Here is a 14,804-nt window from a genome sequence, read left to right as displayed (position 1 = left end):
AGTACTTTGGAGGAGAAAGATCTCCAGATACTCATAGGGATGGGTAATGATGAGAAGTATAGTGTCTTAGGTGTAGGCACGGTTATTTTTCAGAGGGAGAATGGAGCTCGCCTTACCTTGACCGATGTCAAGTATGTACCAGGACTGAAGAGAAACTTGGTGTCGATCGCGATGTTGGAAGACAAAGGATATGATGTGGTCTTTAGTAAGGGAAAGGTTTTCCTTAGACACATCATCACTAGACAGGTGAAGCAGATTGGTTCACGGGTCAAGAACCTGTATGCTCTTGAGGTTCAAGATGCATGCAAAGCCTTGAGTAGCAAGGCAACTGATGGAGACTTGGTGGTTGAGAGGGAGCGTATATTACCTCTCAACATGCAGAGCCAGAAGAAGTCTCAGACAATTGTGGAGGAGCCACGATTGGTGCAGCAACTTCAGGAGATTGTGGAGGAGCCACAACAAGGGAAGCTGAAAGGAGATCGAGTAGAGACATCTACTCATCCAGAGACCTTCAGTAGGGGGAAACTTCAAGCCAGGTGGGCTGAGGGATCGCGTGCAGCCATACCTCCAGGTAGGAGGTGGGGTGATGTGGATTGATTGTCCCAAGGAGGAGGGGCAGGATCCTTGAGGTACCCAACCTCTTGGATGAGACCTTGCTACGGGAGCCCCGATGTGTAGTAGCAGGAACTGACCGATTGGGTAGAGACAGATGCGGATGGAGCGGCAGAGAGAGCGACAGTGCAGGGAATCCCGGGACAGCGCATAGCTAGCAGGCTGTAGCAATGCGAGAGGCACAAGTGTTTTGCACAGTGCTAGGTGGCACAGAGAGGTGTGCAATGGTGCGAGATGCATGGAGATGTTGCAGTAGCGCAGATGTCAGAGAGGGAGAACTTGTCAGTAGCAGGTAGAGCTTCAGCATCAGAGGGTGTTTCTATCCCAACAGGGAGGTCAGTTGGGAGGTGCAGTGCAGATGCAATGCTGGGAGATAGAACCAGCAGCAGCACGGATGCAGTCAGAGATCAAAGTGACAGAGGCTAGAGCAGTCAGATACTGAAGAGCACAGAGATGCAGAGTTTCAGTCGACAAAGGCAATAACAGTCAGAGACTTTGATGACAGAGCAAGTGGACCAGCCAGATGTGTTGCATGGAGAACATTCCAGAGTTACAGGATCGGGTTTGAGAGGAAGCCTTTCTTGTTGAGAGGGAGTGTTGAAAAGTGTGCAACAAGAAATTCTTGTTGAGATTGCAACAAGATGATGGAGCTTAGTGAAAAGAGTCGCCTTCACTAAGTGGGCCCGCAGGCTATTTTTGGCGCAAGTCTATTTTTAGACTATGTCTATTTTTAGACATATGGATCATGTCTATGTTTATGGATGATTGATCAAGTTGGGAAAAATAGATGGACTTCTATTTTTGATGAAAGTGTGAGTGATCACAGTGTGAGTGATCAAAGTCTATTTTTAGACTAGCTGTCAAAAATAGAAAAGTCAAATATTATTATCTCACAATAATATTTGGACTATAAACTTAATCTTATTCTCTTGGAGCACTTCAGAATGAGCTACGGATGTGGTACATGCGGATCCCACAAGTAAATACGTGGTTACCTATGGGATGACTAATATTTGCATGCATGACTTCAGTTAGAACTCAAGTGAGTTGAGTTTAGTGGACTGGAGGTATAGTTGATGGAGTTGTGTTCAGTTTGACTTAGTTAAACTAGTTGTAGTTAGTCTAACTGCAGATAGACTAATGATGAGTTGTTAAACTAATTATTAACTCATAATACCACTAAAGAATACATCAGTTAACTCAGTTGCATGTCAGTGCATGTTCAGTTCAACAGGGACAAGTGGTAGAGAATCAGATTACTATCAGTTGTGACTATAGTTGTGCACCAGATCTTGCACAATCAAAGGATTGAGTATGCCAATGAGTTTGCTCACGTATTTGGCCCACATTTTAGCCTTTTCTCACGTCCACAAAGAGTGAGTGACTATTTTGCAGGTGAAAAACGAGTTTGGGAAGCTATTCTCATCAGTTCTTGAGCAGGTATTGAGCAGTGGAGGCAGGCAAGCAGCGGGGGAGATTTGGAGATCAAATCTGAGCTGTATCGTGTGTAACAGGTGGAGATACTTGTGAGAAGTATTATGCTTTGTATTGTTACATGATTCAATCAATATAATATATAGATAGTGTGGGGTTTTTAGCGAGATGCTTTCCCCGGGATACATACTGTGTTTATGAGTTTGATTGATGCTTCTATGTGCGCCTGTGAATGTTTCTGCTTCTGTAAATTGATGATCAATGTAGAGGAGATTATGTATTATACATGTTCCGCTTATAATTGTATGATCAGGATAATCTCTGTGAATATGTGTTAAATTATTCAAAATTTCTACACAAATAACCCAAGAATAAGATGAAATGATTCTTTATTAATCAAACCCTTATGGTAGGGAAACACCATACATTCACTCCTTAAGGAAGGAGAACACTCCACAAGCCATGTGCCTGATCATACAAGAATACTTCTCTTCATATTCATCCATGTGGAGTCTCTAGCCTTTATATAGGCCTCATACATACAATACCATGGGTCATTACCATGGTTCCCTCATACTATCAACTAATACCACGGGTCCATTACATTATTATTAACTACTTGTGGTCCCTTACATGACATGGGTTAACCACCTTATTTATTACTATGGCCCATCCCATTATTACATTATTAACTTGGGTACCTCCCTTGGTACCCCATATTATCCCCCCTAGGTATATAACATTCCACCCCCCTAAGCATGTTTCGTCCCCGAAACATGGGAATAACACAAATAATAAGATCTACTCAAAAGAGTAGTCCACTGATACCATGCACGTGCATCTAGCCATCCAAGAGAAAGGTGAACCCTCGATCTCGCTGGTGCCTCGCTCGCTTGAGATGGAAGTTGACCGTGGCAGCTCTTCTGTGTGTAGTAGGTGGATCTTCTCTCCTCGCTATCCTTCATGGGACTACTTGGTTTCCATCTTGATGGTTGTCTTGCGGGGTGATGTGGGTGTTGATATGTTGAAGTTTTAACCCACGATGGCTTTTTCTTGAATTCACCCTGTTGTGGTGCCTGTTGTGGTGTCTTGTTTTTCAATATGACTTCAACCACTGAGCCCTCCTCTGATGTATCATCACCTGTAGCCTTTTCTTCTGCAGCCTCTGTTTGTGTTTGATTGTCGATCATCAAAGGCTCATCATCTGATGTGTCAGTCCCTTGAACATCTTCTGCTTCAGCCTCCTTGGACTCTACCTGCTTATTAATGGAAATATCCTGTAATGTAATTTTCTTCTTTTTATACCAGAGCTTCAGGAATTTCTTCTGCACATTAATATTGGTAGTACACACTAATTCCATCCAAGGGTATCCCAAAACAACATCCATGTTATTCGTATCTGAAGCATAAAAATCACCATGAAACACATACTTATCCATAGAAAGCTTCAAATCCTTATAGATTTGAACATCCTTATCATCAACCTGTTTATGTTCAATTTGTTTTGCTGGGACTTGCAATTTTTTTGCCAAATTAACACTGATAAAATTATGTTTACAACTAGGATTGATAGAAATAATGATCTTCTCTTTCTGAATCAATCCATGAATCTGCAATAAGGATATACCCGTAGGAAGTAACCCTTTAGGTTCCCTAGTTTCCTTCTTTTCTGTAAAATTAAAATCTTTGCTAGGCAATGTGACCTCACGAGCTAACTGGCAAGCCTCCTTCCACGTGGAAGGGTGGTGAAGTAGAACTTGAGCTTTGATGGCTTCTTTAAGACCGTTGATAAAACAATCCTTGAAGAATGTATCTGTGAGACCCCTAGTGCGGAAGGCTAAGGCTTCAAAAGTGGTAATATATTCCTCCACTGTACCAGTCTGTCGGAGCTTAGTGAGACGACCCAAAAAAGAGTCTTCCTGTTCAAAGCGATCTAGGCCCGCCATCATAAAAATATTGGCGAAAAATTGAAATGGTCACAGATCCGTCAATATTGCTCAGAATCCCTATTATAACCTATTTTTAGAAATGGAACAATCATTCTGCATCTGCCCATGTGATAAAAATCCTGATCCAGGCACTAGAATTCCAGATCTGCTCTGCTACTCTCCCGCCGTCACCCAAAATGTCTGCAAAAAGAGCTGATTTTAAATCAGCGATATCTCCCTCATCCGGACTCCGATTCGACCGATTTTTTTTTAAATCGGGTGCTTTTCCCAAAGAATACAGATCTACAATTATATTTTGCAGATCTTGCACCAGGGCTTCTAGATCTGCGCCGCAACCTCGCTGCCTTGAAAATTGTCTGCAACCCCACTGATTTTTAGATCAGCGATATCTCCTTCATCCGGACTCCGATTCAACTGATTTTTTTTTTGAATTTGGGTATTTTTTCACAAGGAATACAGATATGTAATTAGATTCTGTAGATCTAGCACCAAAACGTACAGATCGGATCTGAAAATTCGCCACCCAAAAAATCCCTGCAAAAAATAAAAAAAAATTCTCCACGGTTTGCCCAAGAAAGTGCTCTGATACCAATTGTTGTAGATTTAACCCAAGAAAGTGCTCTGATACCAATTTTTGTAGATCTAACCCAAGAAATATTATATATCTGATATAAAAGTATAAGATAATGCAAATAACCTAAGAATAAGATGAAATGATTCTTTATTAATCAAACCCTTATGGTAGGGCAACACCATACATTCACTCCTTAAGGAAGGAGAACACTCCACAAGCCATATGCCTGTTCATACAAGAATACTTCTCTTCATCTTCATCCATGTGGAGTCTCTAGCCTTTATATAGGCCTCATACATACAATACCATGGGTCATTACCATGGTTCCCTCATACTATCAACTAATACCACGGGCCCATTACATTATAATTAACTACTTGTGGTCCCTTACATGACATGGGTTAACCACCTTATTTATTACTATGGCCCATCCCATTATTACCTTGGGTACCTCCCTTGGTACCCCATATTATCCTCCCTAGGTATATAACATTTACAGGCATTGGCGCGACTACTTAACTGACAAAAAGTGCCAGAGGGTGGTCGACGCGACTGTTCCTCAGAAATTCGCACTAGTCGGTGTGACTGTCATTGGATTAAGTGCCTTGGCTGAGGTAACAAAGGAAAAATAAAAAAAAATTCGAAACAGGGACCAGATTTGCTACTATGAATTTTAGCCTTAGGCCAGTAAGTAGGAGAAAAGAAACAGACCCAAAGGAAAAATATTAAACTAGAAAAGTTCTCACAAAATCATGAAATCCAAAACAAACAAAAGGATTGGGTTCCCCAGTGGAGTCACCAATTTTTGATGAAGTAAAATTATAAGTGCGGACACGAACGAATTCCTCTAGCCTGGTAATGGGTCTAGCCACAACAAATACATTCTATGGAAGATTTCCTTAGGTTAGAATCAATCAAGAGGGCCTACCTCTTGGTTTCTTATCCTTCTTGGTGATGTCCTCACTTGCTCATTTCAGTAATCCCTCGCTTCCTTCTTCAAGCTCCTGAAACAAGTAAACAACAACAACACAAAAACATAATAATAGAAAAATTGCAATTCAACCTACTTAACAAGTAAAGAAACATTAAGACATGGATATGTAATATTACAAAACATGTAAAAAATCAATCGATAGTTGCATATATTAATATCAAAGAGAGATTACAAACATTTGTCTTGACGTTGCAGTTTTCCTACCAGGTTCCCACACACTTCTGCTAGCATTCCACGATGAATTCAAACAAAAATAGTTTAAAAGCTCTTCCTTTTAGGCTTTACTCCAAACCAAAACACACATTGCCCTCACACAACTAGATAGCTACAAATAGTAATAGCTTGCTTGTCTACTCCAAAATAGCATCAACACTTTGCAACTATAACACTCACACTCAGCCAAAAACTATCAACTGTGACTAGGACTAGTTTGTGCTTGGGAAGAAGGGAGGTTTATATAGGGAATATGGATGGGACATGGATCCTCTTCTCATGGAAAAAGGACTTATCCCTTGAGGTATTTCCATAATTATATGGGAAAGGAGCCCAAACTATCATCCTCGACCCCATCCGGCCAAACCATTTACCAAACTTCCGTTACGAAGCTTCTAGAGTTGGAAGCTTCGCCTCTAATTTAAAAAACTTTCCATAACAGGATCGACAAAACTGGAACATAGCTCAGTGACTCTGGTTGGCATGAGGATTAGTGCTAATCTCCATCACATTGGCATGGGGGACACAAAGGCCATTAGGACCGGTCTTGTAAACTGGGCAAAATAGAAGTTTTAGGGGAAATGGTGAAAAAGGGAAACGATCTACTCATGAAGAGGGACACAATGGGAGTTTCTTCATGAAGGAAAAGCATGCGGGGTTCACTGTAGAGGTCCTCTAGGATCAAGGAATGAGGAGTACAAGGACAGTGACAAAATGCTGTGTAACATGGACTTATACGCTTATTGCTAATACTTTAGTAATAAACGATGTGTATCTACCCATCTCTATAGCTAATTAAGTGGGGTCCTCATTTTTCCCACACTTTTGTCTTAGCTCATCCTTGCTCTACACAAAAACATTTTCACAACTTCTTTCATGTACACTATGTGTGGAGACGCTTCCTCCACAGACATTATGAGCTAGATTCACCAAAACAAGTACCTATGATACATCCTATCCTTTTATTCAGATAAGATAAAACATCGGTGCTCTTACTATAAGCATTGAGACTATTTTATGGTGGCCCTAATTATGCTTACAAATTTATTCGATTCATTGCATTTGCTAAATACATAGTTAATTATTATTATAACAAAAGGATATAGTTAATGATTATAGTTAATATAGTTAAAATGTATTAATAGTTAATCATTACAACCATTAGGACTGTACGTACATTTATGCACTTCCTTGCAATTATATAATGGAATTATAAAAATTTATCATTGTGTGGAAGATTGATGTGCAGATATCAACACAACGAGTTGTGAACAATGAACGTTAGCATAATGGCAATTTGAATGCCGAGGACTATGTTGTGTATGTACCACTAATTAGAACTAAGATTGACAATATCGATTTGAAGTCAAGTTACTAAAATAATGTTGTTGGTAATTTTATTGGTACGATGTTATTGATAATGTTATTGGTATTGAATAATGCATATTTGTTATTCACAACATTTTAGTTATAAATGATGCAAATTTTCATATTTCTAAATATCACTACTCAATTGAGAGAAGGTTAGATCATTCTAGAATGAAAAGGAATTGTAACGACATCAATGATCGGAACATTAAGTAGAAGCTTTGTTTATGGTTATTTGCAATGAGAGAGCTTTCATGATTTCATTGTGTAGACTTGTGTATCTTTGGTCTCTGCATTGAAGGCATTTATATTTATTGTTCACCATAACACGAGACACGCAATGGACCGATACGATATTATTGCAAATATTTTAATTATAATATTTTTTTTATTGCTAATATTTTTGTATTAAATATTCCATATTTTATTTTGAAATATTTTAATTATAAGTATTGCATATGTTCATATTGTCAAATATCAATAGTCAATTAGAAAATATATGTGCATAGTTTGAAGAAAATTGAATCATTTAACACAATATTTCTTTATGGTATGTGGTAGTCTATTGCGTGAAGGAAGCTTTCAAGCATTGATTCTTCGAATGCTTGCATTTTACATTAAAGGATTTTGTATATTTTTTCTGGGAACTGATATGTAAGTGCCAAGTTTGGCTGTAGAAAAGTTCAAATCTAATGTGCATTATGAGTTTTCATTTATCAAATTTGATATCACATATTATAATAATTATTTGTGTAGTATAACATAAGCGTTTATAATATATTTTATTACGTTATTACTGTAGATTTTGTTTGGCTAGTTGGAAGTGATAGTGAGACATAAATGAGACACAAACATTGGAATACCATGTTCAACTGTGTAATTTACTTATTTCAGTGAACATAGTTGATTTAATATCCACATAATGAGAGAAAGGAAAAAAAGGAATTTAAGTGGTGAATTGAAATATGGGTTTTAAAATTACTTTCGCAAAGTAAAAGCTGGTCGATAGCATGGAAAATCTACATAGTAAATCTGTTAGATACATGTTAGTTTGGTGAATAATCTTGGAAAAGACTTTAATTTATTAGAAAAAGAGCTTTAGTTAATGAAAATAGAATGCTCCATTGCTTTATAACTTCGGATGATTTTGGGCGAAAAAGAATCGTAGAAGAAAAGGAGCGATGGCGGGTGTTCGAGTGATTAGGGTTTCGGAAGGTCCGTTCTGTGCCGCCGCTGCTCCCAAAGATCAGCTTTGTTTTGGAACGGCTTGGTGCCTAGCTGCTGGGTTCACAGAGTTCGATTCTCCCCTTTGGTTTCAGCCCGGATCCTTTGCTGGAAAGGAGTATCATGGTTCGAATCAAAGCAAATAAAGACCGGAGGTTTTCTCTCCCTTCTTGGCTCAGGTTGTTTTTCTCAGGGCGGATCTGGGCACCCTTTCTCATTGCCCTGGGCGTTTTGGCTCAAATCAATCGGACCTTACCTAGTTTCAGGTAGTTGCGCTCTCCTTCGTGGGTGTTTCGCCCTGGCCAAGCAGCTTTGTCTGCGCCTATAGGAAAAAGATGCGGCTGGCTGTTCCTATGCCCCCATTCGGTATGCCGCGGGCCCAATCTGCTGCTTTCTGGCAGTCTTTTAAAGGTTTGTTTGAAGACCAAGTATGGGGCGGGAGCTTGGGTCTGGGTTCCCAGCGGTTTGAGGCTCCTCTGTTCACCTTCGCGCAGATTTGGGCGGTTGCCATCTCGGCAGCAAAGAAATTTTTTCTCTGGACTCCCCTTTCCAAGATCTCCTTTCGTCGAGAGGTCTGGGTCCCCCTGACTCTTACAGGTCTGACCATGGCAAGCCATCTTCCCTTCTTGTACTGGAGAATCAACTAGCAGAAGGATCTAGGATCTTGAAGCGATACAAATCTTCATCAGAACCCTGTCAGGGAATAAGATTTGCAAGCAAATAAGAACAAGGATGCTGATAAAAAACTTAAAGGACAAAATACAAGAATTATTAGGCATATCAGCAAGCCTACTGAGCTTGGTTTATGCAGGACACATTCTACAGGAAAAATTTAGAGTGCAACACTATGGAGTAGTGAGAGATTCAACTATTTTTCTGAGCATGAGGCTGAGAGGTGGAAGTTTTGGATCTAGCTCAAAGGGCACAGGTTCGTTCAAGGATGCTGTCAAAGGAAAAGGGGAAGCCACCAACAAGCCAGCACCACCACAAGATCTGCCTGGTCCTTATATAGTGGAGCAAAGTAAGCAGACACCAGTTTTGACAATCGATATGCTGGAGGTAAACAACTTTCATGCTGATTTCTCTTCTTTGGCAGTCATTTGTAGATTCAATGGCTTTTGGCCTAAAACAGATGCTTTACGGCATTAGATCTTTTCCACATGGTCACCAAACTGTGACATCCATTTATGCTACAAAGGATTTTTATTGTAAAATTTGACTCAGTTGAGGAAAAAGACCATGTTCTCCATGAGGGGCCATGGTTCTGGGGCAATGCATGGCTCTTCACGACCCCCTGGTTCCTGGGTTTTGACCCCTCCTCTATGGTGGTCTCCAAAATACCGGTCTAGGTCAGGTTACATAACCTCCCACTTCATTTTTGGCTTCCCAAAGTTTTTGAAGAAATGGGGAATGCAATAGGCAAATACATCAAGCAAGACGTGGAAATAATTGCTAGATGCATACATACTTTTGCCAGAATCTGTGTCGAAGTTGACCTTAGTCAAGGGCTACCTGACAGCATCATTCTGATCCATAACAACTCCCAGTGGAAACAACCACTAGATTACGAAAACACGGCCTTCAGGTGCCGAGGCTATCAACAGACAGGTCACCTCCATAATAACTGTCCTCAAGTCAAAAGAGAAAACAGAAGGAACAAGAAACAAGCAAAAAAACCAAGAGGCTGGCAACACACAGAGAACCCAGAAGAAGAAACAGAAGACGAGGAGGCAGATAACCCTCCACCTGATCATGACGATGATCCAATTGGGGGCGAAGCCACGGCTTCCTCCCCCATAGCAACTAATCAAGTTCACATGTCGCCAGAATCCGAGAATTTGGCAGCTCAGGGAATGTTGGCCTCTTTGTCGAAGAAAAATCCAGTTCTTGAGGACACTAGCGGGGCTAAAAGACATCACTCTCCAGAACACTCCGATTCAGATAAGGACGCTCCTTGTATTGTGGAGGATTCCTCTCTTGTCCTTATTTCATCCTCTCCAACTCAAGGGGAGTGGCGAAAGGTTGAGAAGAAAAAGGGGAGAAAATCATAATTTCCCTCCCTCTTTGTGTATTATTTCTTTCGGTCTCTTTCTCTTATCTATCTCTTCTATTTTTTCTTGTCCTCCAGCTGAGGCTGTTGTGCTGGTTCTTCATCAACCAGTTGAGGATGTTGAGCTGGTCTTTGTTAACCAGCTGAGACTCTTTTCTTCTACCTTTTTTAAGGCAAAGAACGAGTCTTTCGGAATGCTCTGCATATACTTTGTAACTCTCTATTTTTATTAATGGATGGTTCACTTTTTTCTGTGGAAAAAAAATGAAAATAGAATGCGATTTAATATTTTAATAAAATAGTATGTTGACAATGATTTGTAAAGATGTAATCTGGAATAAGCACGAAACATAATTGTGTTAATTGCACTATGTCAAATTGGAATTTAAGTAAAACATATATGATTTAAAGTAATATATTTTACTACAACATTTCTAATTAAAGATCAGGCAAATCAGTACTATCTACATTGATAACAATTACTAGTTAATTGTTATCACTGAAATCTATAGTAGGTAAATGTCATTTCAGAACTTAAATGTCAATTCGTGATTTAGATGAATCATTTCCTCTTGTGCATTATATATATGCTTGTTGCATGTAAATGAAACTTGTCAATGTTCATTTTGTTCTGACATTGTTAAGTGTTTTAAGGCATTTCTTCATAGTTTGTCTATTGTATTTTGCATTTGTTACCAACATCGAGGAAATGGTTGAAAGAAACAATGGCAGGGGCACAAAGGAAGATGTACATGTAGGAAGCGAAGATATTTTAATGCTCAACCAAGATATCTTAATGCTTAGCAAAGATATTTTAATGTTAATGCATAAAATACTAGAACTTCAACAAATGCTTAGGCATCTCAAAGATGAACTAGATACCATAAGAATGTTATCAGAAGAGTTATTGCAAATCATGAACAAATGAATTAGTTCTCGATTCCAATAGCATAATTAGTACAATCGTTAATTCCCAGAAACAATGGTTAATTAATAGAGAGAATTATTATTTTTTTGCTATTTGTCTAATAGATTTTGAAACTCAATATATGCTAAAGGCTATTTATTGTAATATTGTCCACAAAGTTAACAACAAGAAACATATCAGACTATTATGGATTACAGATCTATGTATAAATGCAATATGTTTTATAAGTTATATCAATTTAGAAAATTATTTGAGCTTTGTATGACGAGTTATTTGGATCTTTGTTTAAATCTTGTAAGGAGTAGTCATTTAAGTAGGAAAAAAATATTGAATTTGTAAATAGAGAAGACCGTTATTCTAAAGGAATGTCATTGAGATTGAGTAGTTACAGAGCTTTCAAATTTGATAATTTAAGAACAAAAATGCAAAAAATGATAATGAGGGAAAGAAAAAAATAAAAAAAACGACATAGCATAATACAAAACATAGAGTGAGAACAAAAGAAATACTTAATTGGATTATGTTTATGCACAATGTCATAGTAACAATTACATTGGTAGAAAAAATCATCTTATTTTTGTGATGAGTAGATTTCTAATATTGTTTGCATGAGTATAGTGTATTGATTGATAATGAAGAATTAGATTGCAAATCTCTAGTTAAAAAAAGAGGTATTAGGGTACCTAGAAATTCAACGAGTGAACACTAAGTCATTATTGAATTTCTTAGCAACGCAAACAAAGAAACTTGTTAGTCTATAGGTACAACTATGTTTTGATGGTCTATCGTACATGTACCATGCAATTCGAAGTTGCTCAATATTTCAAGAGAGTCTATTTTCTCTGCACAATATTGGTCATAGGAAATTTGTCATTATGTAGGTAATGCTTTTTCTAGTTTGACGCCCCTTAGAATACACTATTTTTCAGTCCTGTCAGTTGGATGTATAATGCAATTTAGACGATGAAAATAAAGTGAACTAGAGTGTTTCTTGCAAGTAGTACAATAAATCATAGTATTTTTTATAGCTATAGCAGTTGTGATTGGAGTATTGCATTTTACACATACAATTTCGAATGACATCGTATATACGCTAAAAAATTTCAAATGTCCTCGAAAATGCTATAAAATTAATACATAACACAGATACTTAGTAACTTGAAATCAAATGTCTTTCTTATTTTTTGTTTTTTTATCCATGTCTATTTAAACAATATGATATAACTTTATGTGCATATTCCACTTGGAAAGGAAAGCAACTTTCTTAGAATTTCATTTCCATGTTCAGTGCACAAATGAATGTTGACTGTGATGTCGCGAAAACACTTTCTTATTTTTTAACAATATCATTGAAAAAATATTTTGTTGCAGATCTCTTTGATTTATAACACATGTTGAAACAAGATTATCATGTACTTACATATGGAACATTTATAAAAAAATATATGAAAATTGCACAATAGATGATGAATAATTTTTTTCCCAAACATTGAAATATACAGACCTATGTATACATAACTTGTTTTTAATTTCAATGAACTTTGCAATAATAAAACTTTTAAATAAGACAAAACTTACCGTAGCCTTGTCTTATTCTCCATTGCCAACTACTATTTCTAGAATATATTCTGTTGTTGTTTGCATTGCCAAAATTACAATAGCTACAATTGTGCGTACTGGAAAGGCATTGTCATTGTGTCACAGATTTATAATTGTCGTGTTTGGAAAAAATCGATAGTCTGCACAATAGGACAAATGTTTTCTATGCTGCTAAAACTATTTAGACAAAATTTTTTCTCACAATCACCACTATCTCATTTATGCTTTGGAATAATTTCAAAATCTTTAATAGAAAAACCAACATTTGCAATAAACTTTGAGTCATGTTTTTTTATTAACGATGTTGGAAGAAGAAATGTTATTTTCATTTCTACTTTCTTATTTGTTAAGTCTGCACAGAATATTTCTTTAACTTATTAAAAAATGTTTGATATATGACCAATACAACACCATGAAAAGTATTTCTAGTTATATTATTATTGATATCTTCGATAAAAAATGACATTGACTCAATGTCCTTTTTCCTAATTATAACCATTGAATTGAAATATTTTTTTTTTTTGTTTTTTTTTAAAGAAAGTAAAGAATAGAAAAACTAAGACAGGTAAAAAAAAGAAGAAAAAATGAAAAATTGGATATAAAGTTAATTTATTTTGCGCAAAAGTACCTATTTGCATTTAATCGTTTATGTTTATTCTGTTTTTTTATTATAGTATTTGTTTCTATGGTACTGCTCATTCCTATGTCCACACTGTCATCCATGTCTTTCGTTACATCATTTGAATTTCATAACTTTTTCCTTTTCACAAATATTACACTGAAACCATTGCTTAAAAGAACACTATAATTGGAAAAAAGTCACAACTATCTAATGAAAACAAAATAAGATAAAGCAAACTCATTACAATGTGAAAAAATATTAGATAGATTTTAGTTTTAGAAAATACGAAAGTCCTATAGAAATGTCAAAAGTATTTTTTTCCTTGTAATTGTTGTCCTGAATATGAATCTCTAAGTGTCATATGTTTCTTGGAAATTAAAAAATATTACATTTAGTTATAGTACGTTAAAAAATATGGCCTAAAAGCAATGGGAACACACACAACAAAAAATAAAATAAAATGAAAACAACAAATATTAAAATTAGAAGCTAGGGAAAAATTCCACTTTGGATATATCATTTGATGGATATGATTATTGCATTGAATTACTCTTTTTGAGAGGACCAAAATTGACCTAAATATCATCAAATTTGGAGAAGGGAAAGTGTATTTTTTAATTATATATCCATGTGTGCATATTCAATCAAGTTGGACCTTAAACAAATTGGAAACCCTTGGAAGGCTATAAATACAAGTGACCTCCAACCCATTTGGAAATTATCATGGATCATTCTTTGATTCTCTTTCTTGTTTTTGTCTCACATTGGTCTGAGGCACGTCTCTGGAGAATTGGTTCGCATGAAGGAGAAATTGTAGGGTCTAGAACTCACATTTCTGTTTTAGGATTTTGGGCCTTAGTCACAGGCATGACATAGAGAGATATTGACTGAAGTCACTCACTAGTAGGCTCCTCTGTGCGACTAAAGCCTTTTAGTTGCACACACATGTCATCCTCCATGCAACTAGAAACTAGGGGTCTGGGTTATAGTCATTGGATTGACAAATGATACCTTTGGCTACAATTGCTAGCTTACAGGATCGAGGGAGTGACTGGAACCTCTTTGTCTCATCCATGAATCATCCTCCATGCAAATGAGACTTTAAGGTTGAAATTTTAGATGTCCAACATTTTTAACCGTAGTGTTCGGTAGTTGGTTGTAGACAGTGACATTTAATTATAGGATTTTGAATCAAGGTTTTGAGTATGAGCATTGTTGGGTTCATTTCATGGATGTT

This window comes from Pinus tabuliformis, chromosome 5_2 (assembly GCF_031772625.1).
Source record: "Pinus tabuliformis cultivar Carrire ecotype Pingquan chromosome 5_2, CPIR1, whole genome shotgun sequence".
NCBI lineage: Eukaryota > Viridiplantae > Streptophyta > Pinopsida > Pinales > Pinaceae > Pinus > Pinus tabuliformis.
Note: the sequence above shows the minus strand (reverse complement) of the source record.